At 40.1% G+C, this 25,398-nt stretch overlaps 1 protein-coding gene across 7 annotated transcripts in view; it reads left to right on the top strand.

Moving 5' to 3' along the window:
• Window positions 1-25,398, top strand: part of ADORA3 (adenosine A3 receptor) — a 154,705-nt gene that overhangs the window by 78,898 nt on the left and 50,409 nt on the right. For all 7 annotated transcript variants that reach the window (XR_015160662.1, XR_015160659.1, XM_086391799.1 and 4 more), the window contains one exon: window positions 9,490-9,608. The gene's annotated coding sequence lies outside the window, so the exon portion shown is untranslated. Of the gene's footprint in view, window positions 1-9,489; window positions 9,609-25,398 lie in introns of those variants that run through there.

Here is a 25,398-nt window from a genome sequence, read left to right as displayed (position 1 = left end):
AAGTGAAGGCCAAGGCGCAGTTGTTATTGCCTTGCTGAATATGGAAGGCATGCCCCAATAAGCACACAGAATCTCTGTGCAAAGACCAGGAGTACTTTTGGTGCTGGTGTTTCAGGTGTTTAAGAAAATTTCTGTACAATCATTAACTGTATACTAAATTAACAGATCAGAAATTGCAGTGGCTGCTCATGATGAAGAATACGGCCTTCACAAAACTGGTTCAGAGAAGTCAATTAAGAAACAACGGCTACAGCAACAAAGCCTGTGGAGGGAGTAGACTCTGTTTTTAAAGTTGCCAAACTGTAACAACCAAAATTTCCAGTTTTCAATAAAAAATTATAAGGCTGCCCTGAAACAAAAGGTTATGCCCATTTATAGGAAAAAAACAATCGATAGAAAGTGTTCCTGAGGAAGCCTCAGGTATTAGACTTCCTAGTCAAAAACTTGACATTAGCCATTTTAATATGCTCAAAGATCTAAAGGAAACCATATCTAAAGCATTAAACATGAGTATGAAAACAATGCCTCATCAAATATCAATAAAGAGGTAGACATAAAGATAAACTAAACAGAAATTCTGAAGTTGAAGAGTACAATAACTTAAATGAAAAGTCACTAACAGGGTTCAGCAAACAGGTCCAAGGAAGCAGAAGAAAGAATCAACATCTTAAACAGAGGTCACTGAAATTATACAGAATCAGGAACAGAAAGAAGAAAGAAGAAAGAAAAATGAGAGCACCTAAGAAATTTGTGTGACACCATTACGTGACCTAACACATGTATAATGGGAAATTCCAGGAGGAAAGGAGGGAGAAAAGAGCAGAAAAAATGACTGAAGAAATAATGTCCACAATTTCTCAGATTTTCTGAAAAAATATGAATGTATACCTCCACAGAGCTCAATGAACTTCATGAAGGATGAACTCAAAGAGATTCACACTGAGATAAATCACAATCTTTTTGTCTTGAGCTTTCAAGACAAAAGGATACTCTTGGAAGCAACAAGAAGAAATTTGCCACATTAAACTAATTTCTCATCAGAAAACATGGAGGCCAGAAACCGGCCGGGAGATATATTTAAGCGCTGAGGAAAAAATTTGTCAACCAAAAATTCCACATTCAGCAGAAATATCCTTCAGAAATGGAGGAGAAATCAAGATATTCTCAGATAAACAAAAACTGAGGGAGTTTGTTTCTAGCAAAGCTGCCCAACAAGAGATGCTAAAGGCAATCGTTTAGACAAAAATGAAAGGATACTAGACTGTAATTCAAATCCATTGGTAATGGTAACACATGGATGAATACAAGACAATATTAACAGATTTTTACTCCTCTTTTTTCCTATCTGATTTAAAAGATGGTGAAAACAATAATTATAAGTCCATATTGATGGCCAAGCAATGTATAAGGATGTAATTTGTGACAATGACAGAATAAAGTGAGGGAGAGACTGGGATATATGAAGCAAAATTCTGGACAATATTGAAATTGATTGATGCATTAAACTCTCAATTAGAAGAGAGATTGGCAGAATGGCAATGCCACACAAACAGTAATAAGAGAGCTGGAGTAGCTGTTCTAATATCAAACAAGATATCAGACTTTAGGACAAAAATTGTCTCCAGAGACAAAGGATATTTTATAATGATAAAGGGATCAACCCTTCAATCAGATACAAGAGTTATAAACACATATGCATTTAACAACAGAACTGATATAAGCTCACAGAATTGATGGGAGAAATAGACAATTCTATAGTAATAGCTGGAAACTTTACTATCCCACTTTCAATAATGTATAAAACAAAAAGACTGAAGTCCCTTAGATGTAAAAGACTTTACAACACTATAAACCAACTATACCTAACAGATACCTATAGAACACTACCTAATAACAGCAGAATCAACATTCTTCTCAAGCGCACAAGGAACATTCTCTATATTAGACTATTTGCTAGGCCACAAGCAAATTCCAATAGATTTTAAAAGATTGCAGTCATACAAAATATGCTCTCTTACCACAATAAAGAGAAATTAGAAATCAAAAACAGAAGCAAATCTAGATAATTGATGAAAATTTGAAAATGTACTCAATCAATGGGTGAAAGAAGAAATCACAAGGGAAATTAGAAAATACTTTGAGATAAATGAAAACAAAAACACAACATAGTAAAACTTATGGAATATAGAGAATGTTAGAGAAATGCTCAGAGGGAAATTCATGTTGTAAACACCTTACCTTCAGTAAGAAAGAAGAAAGACCTCAAGTTAATAACAATCTTCCATCTTATGAAATTAGAGAAGAGCAAACTAAGCCTAAATCAAGAAGAAGGAAGGAAATAATAAAGACCAGAGTGGAAATAAATGAAATAGAGAATAGAAAAAAAATAATAGAGGAAATCCACAAAACCAAAAGTTCGTACTTTAAAAAGAGCAAGAAAATTGCAAACCTTTATCTAGACTAACCAGAAAAATAGGGAGAAGGCTCAAATTACTAAAATCAGGAATAAAAATAAGCACCTTATCACTGACCTTAGAGATATGAGAATTATAAGAGGATTCTATGAACAACTGTATGCCAACAAAGTAGACAACCTAGGTGAAATGGAGAGATTTATAGAAGCATGTCAACTACCAAAACTGACTGAAGAAGAAATGGAAAATCTGTAAAAAGTAAAGAGATTGAGTTAGTAATCAAAAAACTTCCAATAAAGAAAAACCCAGTATCAGATGGCTTCACTAGTTACATCTATCAAGTGCTCAAAGAATTAGCACCAATCCAACACAGATACTTCAAAATAAGTAAATAAAGTGCAGCAATACTTCCTAACTTGCTCAAGAGGACGGTATTACCATGATACCAAAACCAGATAAAAACATCAGAAGAAAAAACTACATATCAATATTCCTCTTAAACCTAGATGTAAAAATTCTCAGTAGAACACTAGAAAACTGAACTCAACAGCATATGACAATATTATAAAACATGACCAAGTAGGATTTATCCCAGAAATGAAAAATTGGTTTAATATATAGAAATCAATGAAGTAAAAACAAAATAATTTTAAGAAACATAGAAAAAATATTTGACAAAATCCAATATTCTTTCACCATAAAAACACTTAACAAAATCAGAAATAGAAGGGAAATCCCTCAGTCTGATAAAGGTACCTGTGAAAAATTCATAACTAACATCAAACTTAAATGGTGAAAGGCTGAAATTTTTCCCCTTAAAATCGGGAAAAAAGACAAAAATGATCACCCTCAATACTCTAAGGGAAGTACTAGACAGGGCATTTTGGAACCAAAAGAAATAGAAGGCATTGAATTTGGAAAGAAAGAAATATTACTAAAACTATATTTATTCACAGCTGATATGATCTGGGTACAAATTCAACATAAAAAACCTTTTAGGTTTTCTTTAAAATGTGCACATGTGCACACACGCACATACACACGCACACACACAATTAGAGCTGGTAAATGAGCAGCAAAGTTGAAAGATATAAAATTAACACATAAAAGTTGTGTTTCCATACACTAACAATAAACAATCCAAAAATCAGATTAAGAAAACAATTTCATTTATAATGCCATCAGAATAAAATAATCAGGAATAAATCATTGTTAAGGTGGCATTATTCCACTTCAAACCCCTCATTAGTGTGACTACTAGCAAAAAAGATAACTAAAACAAAAAAAGGGAAAATAAGTGTTAGTGGAGATATAGAAAAACTGAATCTCTTGTGCACTGCTGGTGGGAATGTAAAATTGCTCAACAGCTATGGAAAATGACACAGTGGTTCCCCCCAAAATTAAAAAAATAGAATTATCATATGATCCAGCTTCTGGATATAGAGCCAAAGGAATTGAAAGTAGGAACTCAGATACACATTTGTATACCCATATTCATAGCATTATTCACAATAGCCCAAAGGTAAAAGCAACTCAAGTGCCCATTGACAGATAAACAGATTAACAATGTATGGTATATGCACACAATGGAATATTGTATGTATCAGATCAGATCAGATCAGTCGCTCAGTCGTGTCCGACTCTGCGACCCCATGAATCGCAGCACGCCAGGCCTCCCTGTCCATCACCAACTCCCGGAATTCACTCAGACTCACGTCCATCGAGTCAGTGATGCCATCCAGCCATCTCATCCTCTGTCGTCCCCTTCTCCTCTTGCCCCCAATCCCTCCCAGGATCAGAGTCTTTTCCAATGAGTCAACTCTTTGTATGAGGTGGCCAAAGTATTGCAGTTTCAGCTTTAGCATCATTCCTTCCAAAGAAATCCCAGGGTTGATCTCCTTCAGAATGGACTGGCTGGATCTCCTTGCAGTTCAAGGGACTCTTCAAAAGTCTTCTCCAACACCACAGTTCAAAAGCATCAATTCTTCGGCGCTCAGCCTTCTTCACAGTCCAACTCTCACATCCATACATGACCACTGGAAAAACCATAGCCTTGACTAGACGAACCTTTGTTGGCAAAGTAATGTCTCTGCGTTTGAATATGCTATCTAGGTTGGTCATAACTTTCCTTCCAAGGAGTAAGCGTCTTTTAATTTCATGGCTGCAGTCACCATCTGCAGTGATTTTGGAGCCCCCCAAAATAAAGTCTGACACTGTTTCCACTGTTTCCCCATCTATTTCCCATGAAGTGGTGGGACCGGATGCCATGATCTTCGTTTTCTGAATGTTGAGCTTTAAGCCAACTTTTTCACTCTCCTCTTTCACTTTCATCAAGAGGCTCTTTAGTTCTTCTTCACTTTCTGCCATAAGGGTGGTGTCATCTGCATATCTGAGGTTATTGATATTTCTCCCAGCAATCTTGATTCCAGCTTGTGTTTCTTCCAGTCCAGCGTTTCCCATGATGTACTTTGCATATAAGTTAAATAAGCAGGGTGACAATATACAGCCTTGATGAACTCCTTTTCCTATTTGGAACCAGTCTGTTGTTCCATGTCCAGTTCTAACTGTGGCTTCCTGACCTTCATACAGATTTCTCAAGAGGCAGGTCAGGTGGTCTGGTATTCCCATCTCTTTCAGAATTTTCCACGGTTTATTGTGATCCACACAGTCAAAGGCTTTGGCACAGTCAATAAAGCAGAAATAGATGTTTTTTTGGAACTCTCTTGCTTTTTCCATGATCCAGCAGATGTTGGCAATTTGATCTCTGGTTCCTCTGCCTTTTCTAAAACCAGCTTGAACATCAGGAAGTTCACGGTTCACATATTGCTAAAGCCTGGCTTGGAGAATTTTGGAGCATTACTTTACTAGCGTGTGAGATGAGTGCAATTGTGCGGTAGTTTGAGCATTCTTTGGCATTTCCTTTCTTTGGGATTGGAATGAAAACTGACCTTTTCCAGTCCTGTGGCAACTGCTGAGTTTTCCAAATTTGCTGGCATATTGAGTGCAGCACTTTCACAGCATCATCTTTCAGGATTTGGAATAGCTCAACTGGAATTTCATCACCTCCACTAGCTTTGTTCGTAGTGATGCTTTCTAAGGCCCACTTGACTTCACATTCCAGGATGTCTGGCTCTAGGTCAGTGATCACACCATCGTGATTATCTGGGACGTGAAGATCTTTTTTGTACAGTTCTTCTGTGTATTCTTGCCATTTCTTCTTAATATCTTCTGCTTCTGTTAGGTCCCTACCATTTCTGTCCTTCATCGAGCCCATCTTTGCATGAAATGTTCCTTTGGTATCTCTGATTTTCTTGAAGAGATCCCTAGTCTTTCCCATTCTGTTGTTTTCCTCTATTTCTTTGCATTGATCGCTGAAGAAGGCTTTCTTATCTCTTCTTGCTATTCTTTGGAACTCTGCATTCAGATGTTTATATTTTTCCTTTTCTCCTTTGCTTTTCACTTCTCTTCTTTTCACAGCTATTTGTAAGGCCTCCCCAGACAGCCATTTTGCTTTTTTGCATTTCTTTTCCATGAGGATGGTCTTGATCCCTGTCTCCTGTACAATGTCACGAACCTCATTCCATAGTTCATCAGGCATTCTATCTATCAGATCTGGGCCCTTAAATCTATTTCTCACTTCCACTGTATAATCATAAGGGATTTGATTTAGGTCATACCTGAATGGTCTAGTGGTTTTCCCTACTTTCTTCAATTTAAGTCTGAATTTGGCAATAAGGAGTTCATGGTCTGAGCCACAGTCAGCTCCTGGTCTTGTTTTTGCTGCCTGTATAGAGCTTCTCCATCTTTGGCTGCAAAGAATATAATCAATCTGATTTCGGTATTGACCATCTGGTGATGTCCATGTATAGAGTCTTCTCTTGTGTTGTTGGAAGAGGGTGTTTGATATGAGATGTGCATTTTCTTGGCAGAACTCTATTAGTCTTTGCCCTGCTTCATTCCGTATTCCAAGGCCAAATTTGCCTGTTACTCCAGGTGTTTCTTGACTTCCTACTTTTGCATTCCAATTCCCTATAATGAAAAGGACATCTTTTTTGGGTGTTAGTTCTAAAAGGTCTTGTATGTTTTCATAGAACAGTTCAACTTCAGCTTTTCAACGTTACTGGTTGGGGCATAGACTTGGATTACTGTGATATTGAATGGTTTGCCTTGGAAACAAACAGAGATCATTCTGTTGTTTTTGAGATTACATCCAAGTACTACATTTTGGACTCTTTTGTTGACCATGATGGCCACTCCATTTCTTCTGAGGGATTCCTGCCCACAGTAGTAGATAAAATGGTCATCTGAGTTAAATTCACCCATTCCAGTCCATTTCAGTTCGCTGATTCCTAGAATGTCGACGTTCACTCTTGCCATCTCTTGTTTGACCACTTCCAATTTGCCTTGATTCATGGACCTGACATTCCAGGTTCCTATGCAATATTGCTCTTTACAGCATCGGACCTTGCTTCTATCACCAGTCACATCCACAGCTGGGTATTGTTTTTGCTTTGGCTCCATCCCTTCATTCTTTCTGGAGTTATTTCTCCACTGATCTCCAGCAGCATATTGGGCACCTACTGACCTTTCAGTATCCTATCATTTTGCCTTTTCAAACTGTTCATGGGGTTCTCAAGGCAAGAATACTGAAGTGGTTTGCCATTCCCTTCTCCAGTGGACCACATTCTGTCAAATCTCTCCACCATGACCCGCCCGTCTTGGGTTGCCCCACGGGCATGGCTTAGTTTCATTGAGTTAGACAAGGCTGTGGTCCTAGTGTGATTAGACTGACTAGTTTTCTGTGAGTATGGTTTCAGTGTGTTTGCCCTCTGATGCCCTCTTGCAACACCTACCGTCTTACTTGGTTTTCTCTTACCTTGGGCATGGGGTATCTCTTCACGGCTGCTCCAGCAAAGCGCAGCCACTGCTCCTTACCTTGGACGAGGGGTATCTCCTCACCGCCGCCCTTTTGACCTTCAATGTGGGATAGCTATATATACATTCAACGTGGGATAGCTAATATACATTGTATGTATACATGTCTTTAAAAGGAAGGAAATCCTGATACATTACAACAGGGTGAATCTTAAAGACATTATGCTGTGTGAAATAAGGCAGTCATGAAAGTGCAAATTCTGTATGGTTTCACTTACTTGAGGTACCCAGAACAGTCAAATCCATAGAGCTTAAAAGTAGAATGGTGGTTGCCAGTGACTGGGGGGGAAGAAAATGGGGAATTATTGTTTAGTGGATATGAAATTTAGTTTTAGAAGGTGAAAAAAGTTCTGGAGATGGATAGTGGTGATGGTCAGAACAATAGAAATAAAGAAAATGTGGTATATCCATATAATGGAATATTATTCAGTCATAAAAAAGGAAATGAAGTACTGCTTCAATGTGGATGAAGCTTGAAAACAATGCTCAGTGGAAGAATTCATATATAGAAGGTCACATATTCTATCATTTCATTTATAGAAATGTTCAGAATTGTCAAATCCATGGAGACAGAATGTACATTAGTAGTTTCCCCATTACGGAGTGGTAGGGAGAAGAGGGTCAGAGAAGGCAATGGCATCCCACTCCAGTACTCTTGCCTGGAAAATCCCATGGATGGAGGAGCCTGGTGGGCTGGAGTCCATGGGGTCGCTAAGAGTCGGACATGACTGAGCGACTTCCCTTTCACTTTTCACTTTCATGCATTGGAGAAGGAAATGGCAGCCCACTCCAGTGTTATTGCCTGGAGAATCCCAGGGACGGGGGAGCCTGGTAGGCTGCCTTCTCTGGGGTCACACAGAGTCGGACACCACTAAAGTGACTTAGCAGCAGCAGGGAGAAGAGGGTATTGAAAAGTATGGGGTTTCTTTTTAGGGAGATGGAAATATTCTGGAGTTAGTGGTAATGGTTATACAACATTGCAAATATACTGAAAATTACTGAGTTATACACTTGAAAACTGGGAAAATGAATTTTATGTCATGTCCATTTGATTGCAATTTTTTAGAAGGAATGAATCAAAGGTGAGTGAATCCCCTTCAGGTTTCAAGTCTGGGTAATTAAGAGAATAATTACTTTGATCGAGATGAATAAGTTAGAAAAAGAGACTTAGTTTTGAGGACAAACGGCAAATTCGACTTTAAACATGTTGGCTTCAATTTTGAGACTCAACTTGGGTTGGAAACTGTGACCTCTGAGAGATGTCTAATGAGAGTTCGGGGCCAGACATTAGATTAAGCATTCTCCAGCATAGGATGTAGTAGATGTTGAGAGAATGAAGCCCTCTCCAAGAAAAGGGCACTTCACTTGCAGATCATAGCCTACTTTTTCTGTCTCTGTCTTTCTCTCTGAGAAGGCCAGATGCTTTAAAACAAACACAACCCCAGCAACGCCAAAAATGGCTCACTGTAGGTTAGCAAGATAAATACAGGGATAGGTTAATTATATTTTAATATGAAGTTTTCCAATTTGTGCTACAACTTTTCCCTTGCTCTTCTTCAAGGTAAGGACTGGTCTTTCAAAGAAGGAAAATTATTTTTAATTTCCTCAAAGCATTGACACATCGAGAAATGATTGTGCTAACATTTTTGGGGAACACTCTCCAGTGTGAGTTTGAAGTGGAAGAGTGATGTTATCCGATTATGTTTCTGAGATCACTTCAGTTGCTGTGAGTTGAATGGATGGGAGACCATAAACAGGGAGACCAAACACAGAATTTTTCCCTCTAAGCAGTGACTCTCCTTAGAAATGAAATTCTTCAGTTTTTCTTTCAAAATCAAGTTCTCTGATTGTAAGTTTAATAATATACATACACCTGAGTTCACACATAACAACTTCAGTTTGCTGTTTTTTGGTTCATCAGTAAAAATACCCATAAAAACTCCATTTCACAGTTGGGTTACCAAAAAATTCTTAACCCTATGCTGTGTGTGTGTGTGTGTGTGTGTGTGTATTTGGCATAAAGAATTTCCTTAGAGTTGTTCCAGATATTATAATCCAACAGAAGAAATCTGCAAATAGACTTTTGATTTCAGTTTCCCGACACATTCCAAATTGTACTTCTTATGTTTTCTTTTATCAGGAGGAAACTGAGTTTGTGAAGGAATAGACATACGCAGTTACTCATCTGGCACTTCAGCAGGGCTGGTTGCAGGTCTCCTAGAACAAGTGAAATAAACAGACATCTGCAAGTAATACTTGGTAAGATACTGTGGGAGTCAATACTGTTGAATCAACGCAGGTCTGGTTAGTTTTTCTGTGTGAGTGTTCAGAGAATTAGGAATTTCAAATGACACTTTCAGAGATTCTAGAGACCAGGAAAATTCTCTTTTGTTTTTTCATTATCCATAGTTACTGAAAAAGAAAACCACTCATATAAATTTTGAATCTAGGAACTGGCCTGGATATGGTCGAACATTCCCGGTATTGTGAAGTCGAGCATAAGAGAAACGCTTCCTTCACACTGTAAACCGCAGACGAAAGGACATTGATATGGCTGTGCTGCGTAAAGTCCGCACTTTTTTAAATTAAATTTTCCCATGCCCAGGGGACTGTTCCCTAACTTTGCTTCTCCCTTCAAACTCTCCACACTTCCTCTCTCAATGACTGTGCCTGGCACTTCATCAAATAAATAGAGGCCACCAGGCAGCTCCCTGGGGCTGCTGCCTCTCCCCTAGCACGGTCCTCTCCACTCCTGTGGGAGGAAGGAGCTGCACAGCCGCTTCTCCCGTATCTAACTTCTGCGTGGTCCCCAGGCTAAACAAGTATTTAAAAAAGGGAATGCTGCAATGTTCACTATAGCACTAATCACAATAGCCAAGACACTGGAGCAACCTAAATGTCCACGGACAGATGAATGGATAAAAAAGTTGTGATATATATATATATATATATATATATATATATATACATACATACATGCACACAATGTAATACTACTCAGCCTTAAAGTGAGATAATGTCATTTGCAGCAACATGGGAGAAACTAGAGACTGTGAAAACAAAATATCATATGATATCACCTATATGTGAAACCTAAAATGTGACACAAATGAAACAGAAACAGACTCAGGTATAGAAAACAAACTTGTGGTTGCAGAGGGAAGGGGAGGGATGGAAGTGGGGAGTTGAAATTAGCATAAGTAAACTATCATATGAGGACTTCCCTGGTGGCTCAGACGGTAAAGCGTCTTTCTACACTGTGGGAGACCTGGGTTCGATCCCTGGGTCGGGAAGATCCCCTGGAGAAGGAAATGGCAACCCAGTCCAGTATTATTGCCTGGAAAATCCCATGGACAGAGGAGCCTGGTAGGCTACTATACAATGGATAAACAACAAGGTCCTACTGTATAGCACAGGGAGCTATATTCAATATCCCATGATAAACCATAATGGAAAAGAACATGAAAAAAAGTATATATACATACTATACATATGTATATATATAGCATATATATACTATATATGTATATATACATACATATATGTATAATTGAATCATTTTGCTGTACAGCAGAAATTAACACAACATTATAAATCAACTATACTTCAATAAACTAGATTTAAAAATATAAAGACAGGAATGCTGACAGAATGACCATACTCTGGTGACTGCGTGCGTGCATGCTAAGTTGCTTCAGTCATGTCCAACTCTTTGCGACCCTGTGGATTGTAGTCTGCCAGGCTCCTCTGTCCACGGGATTCTCCAGGCAAGACTACTGAATTGGGTTGCTCTGCCCTCCTCCAGGGGATCTTCCCCACCCAGGAAGGACCTACGTCTCTTCATGTCTCCTGCACTGGCAAGTGGATTCTATACCACTGGTGCTACCCGGGAAGCCCTGCTGTGGGATTAGACTTCATAAAATTTCACATCTTGCTTCTCCTCATTAAATGTTTCTTTTGAAGGCATTGGCCTTGTTCCTGTCTATTTCAAGTCTGATTTAACCAAATTCTCCAGCTCGGTTGACCCAGGTTTGCTGCAGTCACTCCCAGCGTCTTGATAGATCGATTTCCTCAGCCTCTGTGAGGCTGTTCTTTTCTTGCAGTCTTATACCTCTTAGGCTTTCCTAGGTGCTCATCTCCCCAGCTGAGACCAGCATCCAGTCCTGCAGTTGCTCCGCCTCCTCCTGATCTTCCTTCAGCTGTTTTGACTGCTCAGTCAGGCGAATGTCTAGCGCCAGGACAAAGGGTGCCAGCTCCTTCTGAGCTCCCAGATAAGAACTAATGCGCCTGAGCTCCAGCAGTGCCTCCTGCACCAACCCTTTGTAAATCCAAACATTATGGCTCTGCTTCCCCTCCACCTCCCAACGCTCGCGCAACATGTCCCAGTGGGCTACCCTAACCAGAAACACGCAGCGAAGAGAGTCCTGGGAAATAGTTATTCTAACCAACTTAACAAATTACAGACCACCCCAATCACATTCCCAATTATCAAATTTTTCTTTCAAATATTTCAAGTTCTAATTAAATTATATTACATTTAAATTTTTCTAATTAAATTATATTTTCTGTTCTTCTGTGTATGCAGTCTTAAATAATGGTGACCTAGTCAGTAAATTCCTGAAACTGGGTACTTGGATGTCTTCCTCTCCATCCTTGTCACTGGTCATTCATCAGCTCTTGCTCACTCTTCAAGTCCTAAGTATATTTCTAATATGTCTGTTCTTCTTCAGCAGTTAACTAGTGCTTCCCTAGTTCAAGCTTTCCTTATCTTTTGCTTTATTTCACTACCTAACCTCTCTCTCTGCCTTTCATTTTGTCCTGCTTAAAGCCATCCTCCTTTCTACAGTTGGAGGAAACTACCTCAGACTCAAACTGAAACACTTCGTGTATTCTCCCATTCACTACTCAAGTGTTATATTTGGTACTGGAGATTGGGAATATTGTGTAAGGTTATGAGTAACTGTTTTTTAAAAAAGAGATATGTCTGAATTTTACATTTTTGTTTATTTATTTTTGGCTGTACTGGGTCTTCCCTGAGGCACACAGGCTTTCTCTAGTTGCAGCAAGCAGGGGCTGCTCTTCGTCGTGGTGCATGGGCTTCTCACTGTGGTGCCTTTTCTTGCTGCAGAGCATGGGCTCAGTAGTTTGGGTGCACGGGCTTAGTTGCCCCATGGCATGTGGAATCTTCCCGGACCAGGAATCGAACCCATGTCTCCTGCACTGGCAGGTGGAGTCTTAATTATTAGACCACCACAGAAGTCCATGAGTAGCTTTCTTGCTTTTCTGTGTTTCTAGGGGCTTTTTCTGAGGTAAAGGTTAAATAAAATTTACTATATTACCCACTTTTAGAATGAAGTTCAGTAATACACTTACATTGTTGTGAAACTCTAAACACCATCCATGTCCACATTTTTTTCATCTTTCCAAACTGAAACTCCATATCCATTCAACACCAACTCCCTGTTCCTCCCTCTGCCTACCTCCTGGCAACCACTGTTCTACTTTCTGTTTCTATGAATTTGACTATTGATTACTCTTGGTATTTCACATCGGTGAAACTATATAATATTTGTCTTTTTGTGACTGCCTATTTCACTCAGCATAATATCCTCAAGGTTCAGCCAAATTGCAGCATGTATCAGAATCTCCTTTTTAAGGGCTAAATAATATTCCATCGTATGCACATCATTTGTTTGTTGAGGGACGTTTGGGTTGCTTCTATCTTTTGGCTAATGTAAGTAATGTTGCTATGAACATGAGTGTACAAATATTTGCCTGAATCTTTGCTTTCAGTTCTTTTGGGGGGATATAACCAGAAGTGGAATTTCTGGATGATAATGGTAATTCTATTTTTAATCTTTTGAGGAACCATCATACTTTTTTTCACAATCCTAGCGATGCACAAGGGTTCTAATTTCTCTGTATCCTCACCAACATTTGTTATTTTCTGATTTCTTCATTTGTTTGCTTGTTTTGTTTTGGTAATAGACATCTTACTGGATATGAAGTTGTATCTTACTGTGGTTTTAACTTGCATTTCCCTAATGATTAGTGGTGTTAAGCATCTTTGTATGTGCTTATTGGCCATTTGCATATCTTTTTGGAGAAATGTTTTCAATTCAATTTACTCATTTTTTAATTTGGTTGTTTTTATGTTGCCGAGTTGTAGGAATTCTTTATATATTTATGTATTAACCTCCTATCAGATATACAATTTGCAAAAATTCTCTCCAGTTTCATGGGTTGCCTTTTTACTCTGTTGACAGTGTCTTTTGATGCACAAAAGTTTTAAGTTTGATGTAGTACAATTTAGCCATTTTCTACTTTATTGCCTATGCTTTTGTGTCATATTCAAGAAATCATTGCCAAATCCAATGTCACAAAGCTTTTCCCTATGTTTTCTTCTAAGAGTTTCATAGTTTTAGTTTTATGTTTAAATCTTTGATCCATTTTGAATTAGTATTATAGTGTAAGGTAAGTGTGTGTGTGTTCAGTCATTCAGTCAAGCCTGACTCTTTGCGGCCCCATGGATTGTAGCCCTCAGGCTCCCCTGTCCATGGAATTTTCCAGGCAAGAATACTGGAGTGGGTTGCCATTTCCTACTCCAGGGGATCTTTCTGACCCAGGGATCAAACCTGGGTCTCTTGCATCTCCTGCACTGGTAGGCAGATTATTTACTAGTTTTTCCATCACCATTTGCTAACAATACTGTCCTTTGTATTGAATGGTCTCCACAGCCTTTCATTTGACCCTATATGTGAGGGTTTATTGCTAGACTTTCTGTTCCTTGACAGAAAGTGTCTGTCCTTGACCTATATGTCTGTTATTATGCCAGTACTTCAATATTTTGATAACTATAGCTTTGTATTAAGTTTGGAAATCAAAAAGTGTGACACCTCCAAAATTTTAATTTTTGTCATGATTACTTTGTCTATTGAGGGTTTTTGTTCCTAGCTTTTTTTTTTTAAAATAATGAATACTAATTTTATTGACAATAAAACATTAAAAGAAATTTAAAAATACTGTTCAGTCAAACAACACCCTATATAAACAAAACAAAACTCACCAATGGGTACCCATTATGTACTGAATAAAGTCTGAACTCTTTAACAGGGCATCCAAGGTTCTCCATATCCTCTCTTCTGTAAATTGTCCCTCCCTTTTGTCTCATCTCTGTCCCAATCTTCCATTTTGTAGTTATTTTATAACTTTTTCTCAACTAATGCCTAACTGTGTGTGTGTCTTATCACAGCCCATTCTCTTTATACTGCTGTCCTCCGCTTATACTCTTTACTCTGCCAAGAACACCCTTTCATGATTGGCACCCCCTAGTTCTTCCTTTAAGAATATCAGCTTATATGTCATCTTCTCTGAGAAGTAACTCCCAAAGCCTCATGTCGGGTTATGATTCTCTCTGAGTTCCAATGCCCTCCACCCACAGTGTTCTGTGTTGTTTGGTTAAGACATTATATTGTATAGCAATTGTTTATAAGCTCTTCAAGCTCAGAGACCAGATCGTCTTCTTTTGTTTAACTTCTAGTGGCTAAATACAATTTTTGGCACATAGGTAACATCTGTTAAAATTAATTTAACAGAACTGAAGGAAATTTTGTGTCTTAAGGGCAAGGGCCTGCTGCTGAGAGTGGGATAGTACTGGCATTGCCAAAGAAAGCCTCGCGTGGGAGGAACCCTTCAGCACTGGTCTTGAGGATCAGGCTCACTAGGGTGCAGAATGTATGGACTCTTGCAAAGGATTATCACATGACTTCTGTACCATAGACTGGGAAAATGCTCCTGTTGCCAGATCATTGTGCAGGGCATCTATTTGAAAAGAATATAAATTACAGGTCATTCCAAAGGCAAATAGGCAAAAATCCAATTCCTCTGTGGTGTGGTAGTCCTTTCCTGGAGGAAAGCCAGAGGTCCTGGGAAGTTTTCTTTTTTTAATTCTCCAGTGCATTTGGATGAAAAAAAAAAAAGCTTAAAAAACTTTTTTTTTATTATTAAACTTCAGTTCTTTAACTCTTGAGAAGGTTTCTCCAAATGCATTTCAATGACTGTAGATGCTGCAATTATTTTATAGATTGTTATTGTTGTTCAGTCACTAAGTTGTGTCCAACTCTTTGTGACTTCATGGACTGCAGCATGCCAGGCTTCCCTGTCCTTCACTATCTCTGGGAGTTTGCTCAAACTCATGTCCTTTGAGTTGGACCATCTTGTGCTTTGTCGCCATCTTCACCTCCTGCTCTCAATCTTTCCCAGCATCAGAGTCTTTTCAAATGAGATGGCTCTTCACACAGGGTGGCCAAAGTAGTGGAGCTTCAGCTTCAGCATTATTTGTCGATAGTATAGTTCCAAACCCGAAGGAGACCCAGTGAGCTTGGTTCCTGGGATCAGAAATGAGCCAGGGCATTTAGAACAAATATGAAGTAGCAGTAGGTGCTGCCCACTAGGCAGGGCCAGGTGCTGGGAGCAGGCTGATCCAGCAGTTCCAGTGAAAAAAAGACATCTTCACTGAGAACCTCCTTCTCACAGCCTTCTCAGAGTCAGTCACACACAGACATGAGGTGGATCCAAACAATGAGCCTGGTAATGGAAAGACCTTGCCATTTCTGTAGATGCATGAAGGGTGTGAGTAATGAACTTCCCAACTCAAATTCTCCTCCTGTATTTGGTCAACCTGACAGCAAGGAGTTGCTCAGGTACTGCTTGGTTTTCTGCACAGCATCTTGTCCATAAATATGTATTTGATCATGTCTGATACAAGAACTATTTGAGAAGAACAAATTAAATTTTCCAGTGACATTGCTCTAGTCTTCTGCTTATCATGGGAAGTATATTTTTAATGGCTGGCATCATCCATGGTATCATCGTGATATGCTAAATTTTCTGATTCAATCATTCTCTTAAACACTGTGAAAGGATTTCCTTGGTGGCACAGTAGATAAGAATCCACTTGCAAATGCTGGAGACACCCATTCAATAACTGGTCCGGGAAGATCCCACATACCACAGAGCAACTAAATCCGTGTGCCACAACTACAGAGCCCGATCTCTAGAGCCCCAGAACCACAACTACCAAGCCCATGCACCGCAACTACAGAAGCCTGTGTGCCTAGAGCCCGCACTCCGCAACAAGAGAAGCCACACAAGGAGAAGCGCATGCATTTAGGACAATGTGAAGCAGAGGTAGACTACCACAATGAAGAGTAGCCCTCGCTCATGACAACTAGAGAAAGCCCATGCACAGCAACGAAGGCCCAGTGCAGCCAAAAATAAACTTTAAAAAATCGTGAAAATGCTGTATGAGCTGACCAACAGCAAACAAGTCATTGATAATTTTAAATGCTTAGGTATTTAAGGAAAGTAAAGAAAATAGCAAGAGGGCCATTCTGGTAGTAAGGGCATGGGGATAACATCTTGAATAATAAACACCCTCTTGAGTAAATATATAGCTATTAAAGGGGTTCAGTGAAAAAGATCACATCTATTCTTATCCAAGTTATCATAGCCCTCATGTTATCTCATGTTGCTAACTATATTGCTTTACTTTTTCTTAAAATGTATTAATTTCAAGTTAAATATGTCTTTCTTAGACTTGATGAAGAGAGATTGTTTCCTTTGGAAACATAATATTTTTATTCCTTAGCATTAGTGAGTGAGTTCAGACTCCCATCTTTTTAACTCTTTAAAATAATACGTCAAAAAGGGAACCTTCCCCTTGAAAGGATAACTCTCCCGTGTCCCAAAACAGCTTGTCCTTGGAACAGTTTTAAAAATGCTGCTTGAACCTTGAGCCTCTTTGGCCCAGGTTATCCCAAAAGGGAAGTTTCCCTTTAAACAACAATGCTGTTATGAACATAGTTTCGATGTCATAATTGCCATTTACATCCCTGCCTGAATCACTGGATGTTGAGGTCTGACGTCAGGTTACCTTCAAGTGCTCAGCAAGTCTTCACTAAGCACCTGCAGTGAACTCAGTGCTGCTCTAGGAGCTATTCCTTCATTGTATTCACTGCATTTATTGAGCACCTTTGCTCTGCTGGACACTGGAACAGGATATCAAAAGGATGGGCCCTGTGTTCAAAGAGCTCAGAGTCCAGGTAAGGATATAGCCGAGGAACAAATAACCGTGCGGCAATCTGAGTAGTCTTGTACTAGAGGTGAGTGCCCAGGGAGGTCTAAGAGGGAGTGATTGCTGTGATGCTGGGGAAGAGGAACTTTTCAGAGAGTAGATGATACTTGATCCCAGGTCTGGAACAAGGAGTGAAATTTTGCTAAAGAAAATAAGAGTTAGGTGAGAATGAAGGGGAAATAAATTTGGGTAGATAAGGTGATTGTAGGAAGATTTGAAAACCAGCGGGGAGAATTTGGCCCTGAATTGATTGACAATAGAAAGCAAGCAACTGTAGGTTGAGGAGCAGAAAGATGACTTAACAAGTGACTGTTTAAGGAACATTTGGAAAATTCACCAGACTTGATGTTCTGGAGACAGAGGGTGGCCTGGAGGTAGCTGAGTAGTTCTTGCAAATACCAGTCAATTGGAAGATGGAAAAACCTGGATTGGGGTGATAACAGAAGGAACAGAGAGAAAAAGAAGGTGTCCCAGTGGAAAGGGACAGTGCTGGGCTCAAGGTAGATGACAAATGTCCACTGAAACAAAGATGGAATATTTAATGAATAACTATGACTCTAAAATTTTGAACCAAAGGGACAAAATGAGTGATTTATTATTTTATTGACAGGAATGAGATAGAGAGAAAGTGAATTCAAAGAAAAGGAGATTTTAAAAAATTTATTTTTTAATTGAAGGATAATTGCTTTACAGAATTTTTTTGTTTTCTGTAAAACCATTAACTCCTACAGGGTAGACTTTTGCCTCCTCCTGAACACAGGACTCAGTATGTAACAATTTACCAATAAGTGTTGACGGGAAGTTAGTAATGCAAGTAAATGGGGGCATGAGGGTGTGGCTTTCAGTATCTCCCGTGTCCTAAGATGGCTTGTCTGGGAGCTACTGCTCAAAGTGCTGCCCGGGTTGTTAACCTCATTGGCCTCAGTTTCCTCCTCTGAAGAACGTGGAAATTGATTGGTAGCTAGCTAACACCCTTCCAGCCTTAAGAATCAGTGACTGTTCTTTTTTGCTGCTATCTTTTTTCTCAGAAAGCAATTCAAAAAATGAACCCCAACTCATCAGATCCGCCCCTTCTCTCTGAAGTGAGCAGAGGAAACTAGTGTAAGAGTTACAGAATCAAAAGGGCCAGCGAGCTGAAGGGCTGTTTCTCACTGTTTGAAGGATCCCATTGCCAAAAATGGAAGTGGCGTTTCGAGTGTGTTTTTGCCATGTCCCCTGGACTTAAATGGAACTAAATTCTCTTGCAAAGATGGAAAGGAGAGGGGAGAAAAGGAGGGGGTGCCTGGGCCGGGAGCTGGCTGCTAAGCTATGCACTGGAGGTCCAAGTTCAAAAATGCTTGCAGGAAAGCTCCAGTTCAATTTTTTTCTCTGTACACAATGACACCGTTGTGTGTCCAGAAGCTGGGAGGAGGCAGCTGGGTTTCTAGAGCTCAGTGGCCAGCATCCTTTTTTATTCTTTTTTGATTCTCCTCTTTTAAAGACACCCCACAGGACACTTTGGTCTGGAGAGAAAAATGCTAGTCAGTCCCATATCCTAAAGTCTAGAAAACAAGAAACATATCCTGAGCGGGACTTGCCAGCTCTCATTAGCATGAGGCTTCAGTGAATACATGAATAATGACTTTCAGTAAAACAAGGAACATGAAACACTCTACCTTCACCTGAACATGTGCCCTGCCTCTGATGACCACTTTAGGTGGGTGAGCTCCTGCAGTGCTGGGTCCTTTTGCTGTGTTAGCTTAATTTTGTAAACTACCCTGTACAGGAATGTGTTGAATAAATGCCCATCTGATTTCAAAAGTCCAGAGGTATTTCTGTGCCTACTGCTTTATAGGATCTAATCAGATGTTTCCTGAAATGGGATCTGACCCTTTCTTTGGCGAAAAATTTCTAAAATGATAAATTATTTCTTCTGCTAAACCTTTGTAGTTTTTATGTGATTTCTCTTCAAATAGATGAACTTTAAGGAATTCACATTATAGGAAATTGGGGCTTAGAGATGAGGGTAGTAGAATACAATGACACGCAGGATAATAATAGTTGACATTCCATGCTGTGCCAGGCACTGGTGTGGGTCTTTACAAATTTAATTTATTTAATCCTTGAAGTGATTCTATAAAATAGATATTATTATCTTTGTCACTTTTAAAAATGAGGAAGCCATGACACAGGAAGGTTAAATCATGAAGCTGATAGGTAACTGAGCCAGGCTCTCAAACGCAGTCCTTAGAGCTGGAAGTGAAAGTGAAAGTCGCTCGTTCGTGTCCGACTCTGTGACCCCATGGACTATATAGTCCATGGGATTTTCCAGGCCTGAATACGGAGTGGGTAGCCTTTCCCTTCTCCAAGGGGATCTTAACCCAGGAGATTTAACCAGGGATTTAACCCAGGTCTCCCACATTGCAGGTGGATTCTTTACCAGCTGAGCCACAAGGGAAGCCCCCTTAGAGCTGGACATTACACTGATTTCCTGTGAGCAGTGTGTTTCCCTAATGTTTCCTGACAGCTATGTTGTATTTTTGTTCTAGTTACAGGACTGGACTAGTCATTGCCTTTATACTCTGGTTCCCCAACATAAGATGAGCAGAAAATCATGGGAGAGTAAATAGGGGTGGAGAGGAAGGGAAGAAGTCATGATACCAAGGCTACACGTGCTGTTACACACACATACACACTCACAATAAAGTTTATTTATTTTTTCCTCACATCACTCATGTACTCTCAAATGCTCTCTTCCTGCCAGGTTTTACATAGCATTTCCCTGAGGGCTCAGTCCTTCCCACTCCAGGTCATGGGGTGGGAAGGAGATGACTTCCTTTCTAAGGGTCTGCCAGAAGGCCATGTTTGGAGAGACACACTTATAAGATTTGATCAATAAGAATAGCAACTGTGAAAGCCAAACCTCTCTGAGTGAGAGAGTGCCATCACCAGCTATCTGATCACAGAAGGAAACCAGCCTTGCCCTTGAGGAACTCAGCATTGACAAAAGCAAACCTCAGTTCTGATATGTCATCCCCACACCCCAAGACTGTCATCTTGGGACATATTCTGTGGAATGTGGTTGTGTACTCTATAGGTTTTTTTCTTTTATTGGAAGAGAATTGCTTTACAATACTGTGCTGGTTTCTGCCATACATCATCATGAGTCAGCCACAGGTATACATATGTCTCTTCCCTCTTGAAACACCCCTCATCTCCTTCGCCACCCCACCCCTCTAGGTTGTCACAGAACCCAGGGTTTCCCTGTGTCACACAGCAAACTCCCACTTGCTATCTGTTTTACATATGGAAATATATACATTTCCATGCTATTCTCTCTTGTACCCTGGATTTAAAAACAACTTCAACTCTTGCAACCATTCTGTGGGACAATATGCTGTCATTACAACAAATGAGATTGTATTAATACTGAAAGTTACTCTTGGTGTGTTCATTAGGTGAAATAAGCTTGCAGGACAATATGCATTGTATACTCTATGTAACAAAGATAAAAGCATACACATAATAACAATAATAAAAATGCTTATTATACACAAGCATTGTTCAAAGTGCTTTACACTTATTAACTTAATCTTTCAAATATTCCTATAAAATGGATACTAATATTAGCTCAATTTTATATGAAGAAATCTAAGTATGGAGAAGTTAAGTAACTTGCTCAAGGTTGCTCAGCTAAGTGTCAAAGTCAGAATTCAAACCCAGGCATCCTGGCTCCAGAGTGTCTACTGTTAACCAGAATGCAATACTCTAAATGCCTTGGAAACAGAACATTTCTAGACAAATACACAGCAAAGTGTTAACAATGGTTAGCAAAGATGTGGAAATCTGGGGTTGGATGAGGGACAGGAGAGGAAATTTTATTTTTATAATACACACAGCTGTACTTTGGGGCATTATTCTTACACTGTCCAATTAATTACAGTTTAAAAAACCTTTAAGAGCTGCAGACAACCACTGAATTTGAAGTAGCCTAGTCAAGAGAAAGTGGGCTTCCCTGGTAACTCAGTGGTGAAGAATCTGCCTGCAGTGTAGGAGGGGCATGTTTGATTCCTGGGTCTGAAAGATCCCATAGAGAAAGAAATGGCAACCCATTCCAGTATTTTGGCCTGGGAAATCCCCTAGACAGAGGAGCCTGGTGGGCTACAGTCCATGGAGTTGCAAAGAGTTGGACATGACTTAACAACTAAACAACAACAATATCGAGAGAAGAGATTAAGAAGATTCTGTTTTTAGAGGAGAGAATGGGAACTGCACTGGATTTCTAAGTAAAAAGGAAAGAGTATGGATGTGACTTAAAGAGAAGGGGGGATGTGAAATACATGGAGAAGTCAAGTTCATAGAGACAGAAAGTGTTGTGGTGGTCACCAGGGGCTAGGGGGAGAGGGAATCAGGAGCTGTTGCTTAGCGGGTATAGAGTTTCCATCTTACAAGATGAAAAGTTCTGGAGATGGGTGATGGCATGGTTGCCCAGCAATGTGAATGTATTTAACACTATTGACCTGTGCACTTGAAAACGGTAATGCACTTAAGATGGTAAATTTTATGTTAAGAGTATTTTACTACAGTAAAAAATATTGAAGAGAAGAAAAGAGAGAAAAGGGAGAAAGATGACTGAGGAGCCAGTTGAAGCAACAAAGAAGGCAAGGAGTTGAAATCGGTGCATGGAGGTGTGATGAGAAGCTTGGGCATCTAACCCTGTTGACTAATGAGCCACACTTAAATATAAGGCCTCAACAGAGGGGAAAACCTGTCATCTCCATGTACAGAAATGAAATATTTTACACATTTTTTAAGTTAACCGGTAATTGTCCTTTTGGTGGATGGCTGGAGAGTCCCGTGGAGAATTCCAACGCATAACACAGTTGTTTCTACCCTGAGATCCAGTGTTCTGGTCTAAAGGAAAGTTGCTGTTTTAAAGCAGAAGTGGGCTCTCAGTCTCTGAAAAATTCCAAAACAGACTGATCCAAAAACAGACGGGTAAACAGGGCCGCCTGCAACCACGGCAGCCTGAGAGGGAAGGGATCAGGTTTCAGCTGCTGGGACACCTTGCTGGCCTGGAGACAAGCCTCTGTGAGGTGGCCGTGTTCCAGCAGACCCCAGCAGCTCCTTTGCCAGGCCTGCTATTAGCTCCTCCACGTTTTCTCTTGAGCTCAAGCCAAGGTCTCTGGAGGAAGAAGCATGCAGTTGCCTTTCATATCAGGCCTTCGTGATACACAGTGGACAGGTGGTGCTCAGCCCTGAGTGACTCCCAGGGCCGGGTGTTGGGAGCACTTTTGTGTCTGCAAAAGCTACCCTCTAAAGAACTGGGCTTCCCTGGTGGCTCAGAGGTAATGAACCTGCCTGCCAATGCAGGAGATGCAGGTTCGATCCTGTGTTGGGAAGATCCCCTGGAGAAGGAAATGGCAAGCCACTCCAGTATTCTTGCCTGGAGAATCCCATGGACAGAAGACCCTGGCGGGCTACAGTCCATGGGGTCGCAGAACACTTGGACACGACTTAGGGACTAAACAACAACAAAGAAAAGCCAAAATAGCCATTCTCACTTGAGAACTTGAGATGCTGATGTTTCTGACAATTTTGGAGTACAGTACATGAGACTTTCTTTGTTTCTTTTTTTCCCCTCCTAAAAAAAATGTTTAGGACTGGATTGGATGGATTCCATCTTAGAGTATGACATATTTTCATCTTGACAAGTAAGAAGAGGTCCCACCTTTCTATCTTCTTCCTATGATCATTGTTTCATCCTTAGATAGCTAGCATAACTTTAATTATAGCTGTATTTACTAAGTGAATATGATGTGCCAGAAATCATACTTAAACATTTCTCACAACAAAATGCTACAATAGAGAGTATTGCATCATTTTACAAGTGGCTGCAACTGATCTTCAGAGAAGTTAGGAGTCTTACTGGGAAGCCACTCAGTTGTGGCAGAGGTGGGATTTGAACCCAGATCTGTTCAACTCCAAAGATGGTAAACTCATATATTAACCATACACGTTATACAATATGCTAGATTGCCCTTTCAAAAGCAAATAGGAACTATGTGTTTCCTTTTTTTAATAGGAGGATAATTACTTTGCAATGTTTGTTTCTGCTGTACAGCAATGTGAATTGGCTGTTAAGTATATATATATTCCCTCCCTCTTAAGCTTCCCTCCCTGCCCCCATCCCACCCCTCTAGGTCATCGCAGAGCACTGAGTAGACATAGAGAACGGACTTGTGCACACAGCAGGGGAAGGAAAGGGTGGAATAAACTGAGAGAGTAACACTAACATATATATACCACCATGTGTAAAATAGCTAGTTTCTGGGAAGCTGTGGTTATACACGGGAACTATATTTTTAATCAAGTAGCTCCTTAATAAGTGGTCAGAGCTGCAGCATAAATGCAGAGTTGTACCTTGCCTGACACCTCAGATTCTCCTCTGCCTTACTATGTGTGAATGGCACTTGCACATGGAAACTTTGGAAGCTATATTTACTCAGCTACTAAATACCATGAGGCCCTAGAAGAGGGTTATCCCCGTGTATCCACATGCATGCATGCGTGCTCATGCTCAGTCGTGTCTGACTGTTTGCGACCCCCATGGACTATAGCCCACTCTGTCCTTGGCATTCTCCAGGCAAGAATACTGAAGTGGGTAGCCATTCCCTTTTCCAGGGGATCTTCCCAACCCAGGGATTGAACTTGGGTCTCCTGCATTGCAGGAAGATTCTTTAAGATCTGAGCCACCAGGGAAGTACATGATCTTAATGATTATTTATGCTACTTGAATTCAGGTTTTCAATCTTTACGCAAGCTACTGAGTGCATTTACAAAGGCAACTTGGGAGCATTCTGTTAAAGAAGTGATTTTCTAAAGCTGGTTGACCTTTATAAGACCAAACTCTGCAATGGATGGAATTTTTATTATGTATGGAAATATGTTTTCAAAGATAGCATTTTTATACTTCCCCCACCCCACAACCCATATAAAAATACATAATAGACTTTTAATTACAGACAAGATGGAGTGAAAGGAAGCAGATTTAGTTTCCTGCCAGAAATGAGTAATAAATCAAATAAAATATATGAAACAACAATATTTGAACACTGGATATCAAGCTGTGAAGACAGTGGTCCCTGAGAGAAGGAAAACAAATGAAGTTAGCTCCACAGTTACTCCCAGCTTACTTCTGGGAGAGTGTCTAGGTTTCAAAGCAGGGAGGAGAAATCCAGGCAGAGCCTGATGATTGAGGAGAACAGAGGTGGAGAGCCTAGGGAGGACAAGGTGGCTAGAATCTGCAGAAGAGAGCGGGGAGGGAACCGGAGAGAGCTTCACAGAGAGAAGCCCCTGCTCATTGCAACTAGAGAAAAGCCTATGCAAAGCAAAAGTGAAGTCAAAAATGTTGTTGTTCAGTAGTTCAGTCATATCTGACTCTTTGCAAACCCCTGGCAGCATGCCAGGCTTCCCTGTCCTTCACCATCTCCTGGAGCTTGCTCAAACTCATGTCCATCGAGTTGGTGATGCCATCCAACCATCTCATCCTCTGTCATCCCCTTCTCCTCCTGCCCTCAAGCTTCCCCAGCATCAGAATCTTTTCCAGTGAGTCGGCTCTTCACAGCAGGTGGCCAAAGTATTGTAGCTTCAGCTTCAGCATCAGTCCTTCCAAAGAATATTCAGGGCTTATTTCCTTTAGGAAAATAAAGCAGACTGGTTTAGTCTCTAGGAGACTGCAAGGAGACTGTTTTGATCTCCTTGCAGTCCAAGGGACTCCCAAGAGTCTTTTGCAACACCACAATTCAAAAGCATCAATTCTCTGGTGCTCATCTTTCTTTATGGTCCAACTCTCACATCCATACATGACTACTGGAAAAACCATAGCTTTGACTAGACAGACCTTTGTCAGCAAAGTGATGTCTCTGCTCTTTA

The sequence above is a fragment of the Bos grunniens genome, chromosome 3 (genome assembly GCF_055505025.1).
Source record: "Bos grunniens cultivar Pamir isolate PY7600 chromosome 3, Bosgru_T2T1.0, whole genome shotgun sequence".
NCBI classification, from domain to species: Eukaryota; Metazoa; Chordata; class Mammalia; order Artiodactyla; family Bovidae; genus Bos; species Bos grunniens.
Note: the sequence above shows the minus strand (reverse complement) of the source record. Positions and strands in the feature narration are given on the sequence as shown.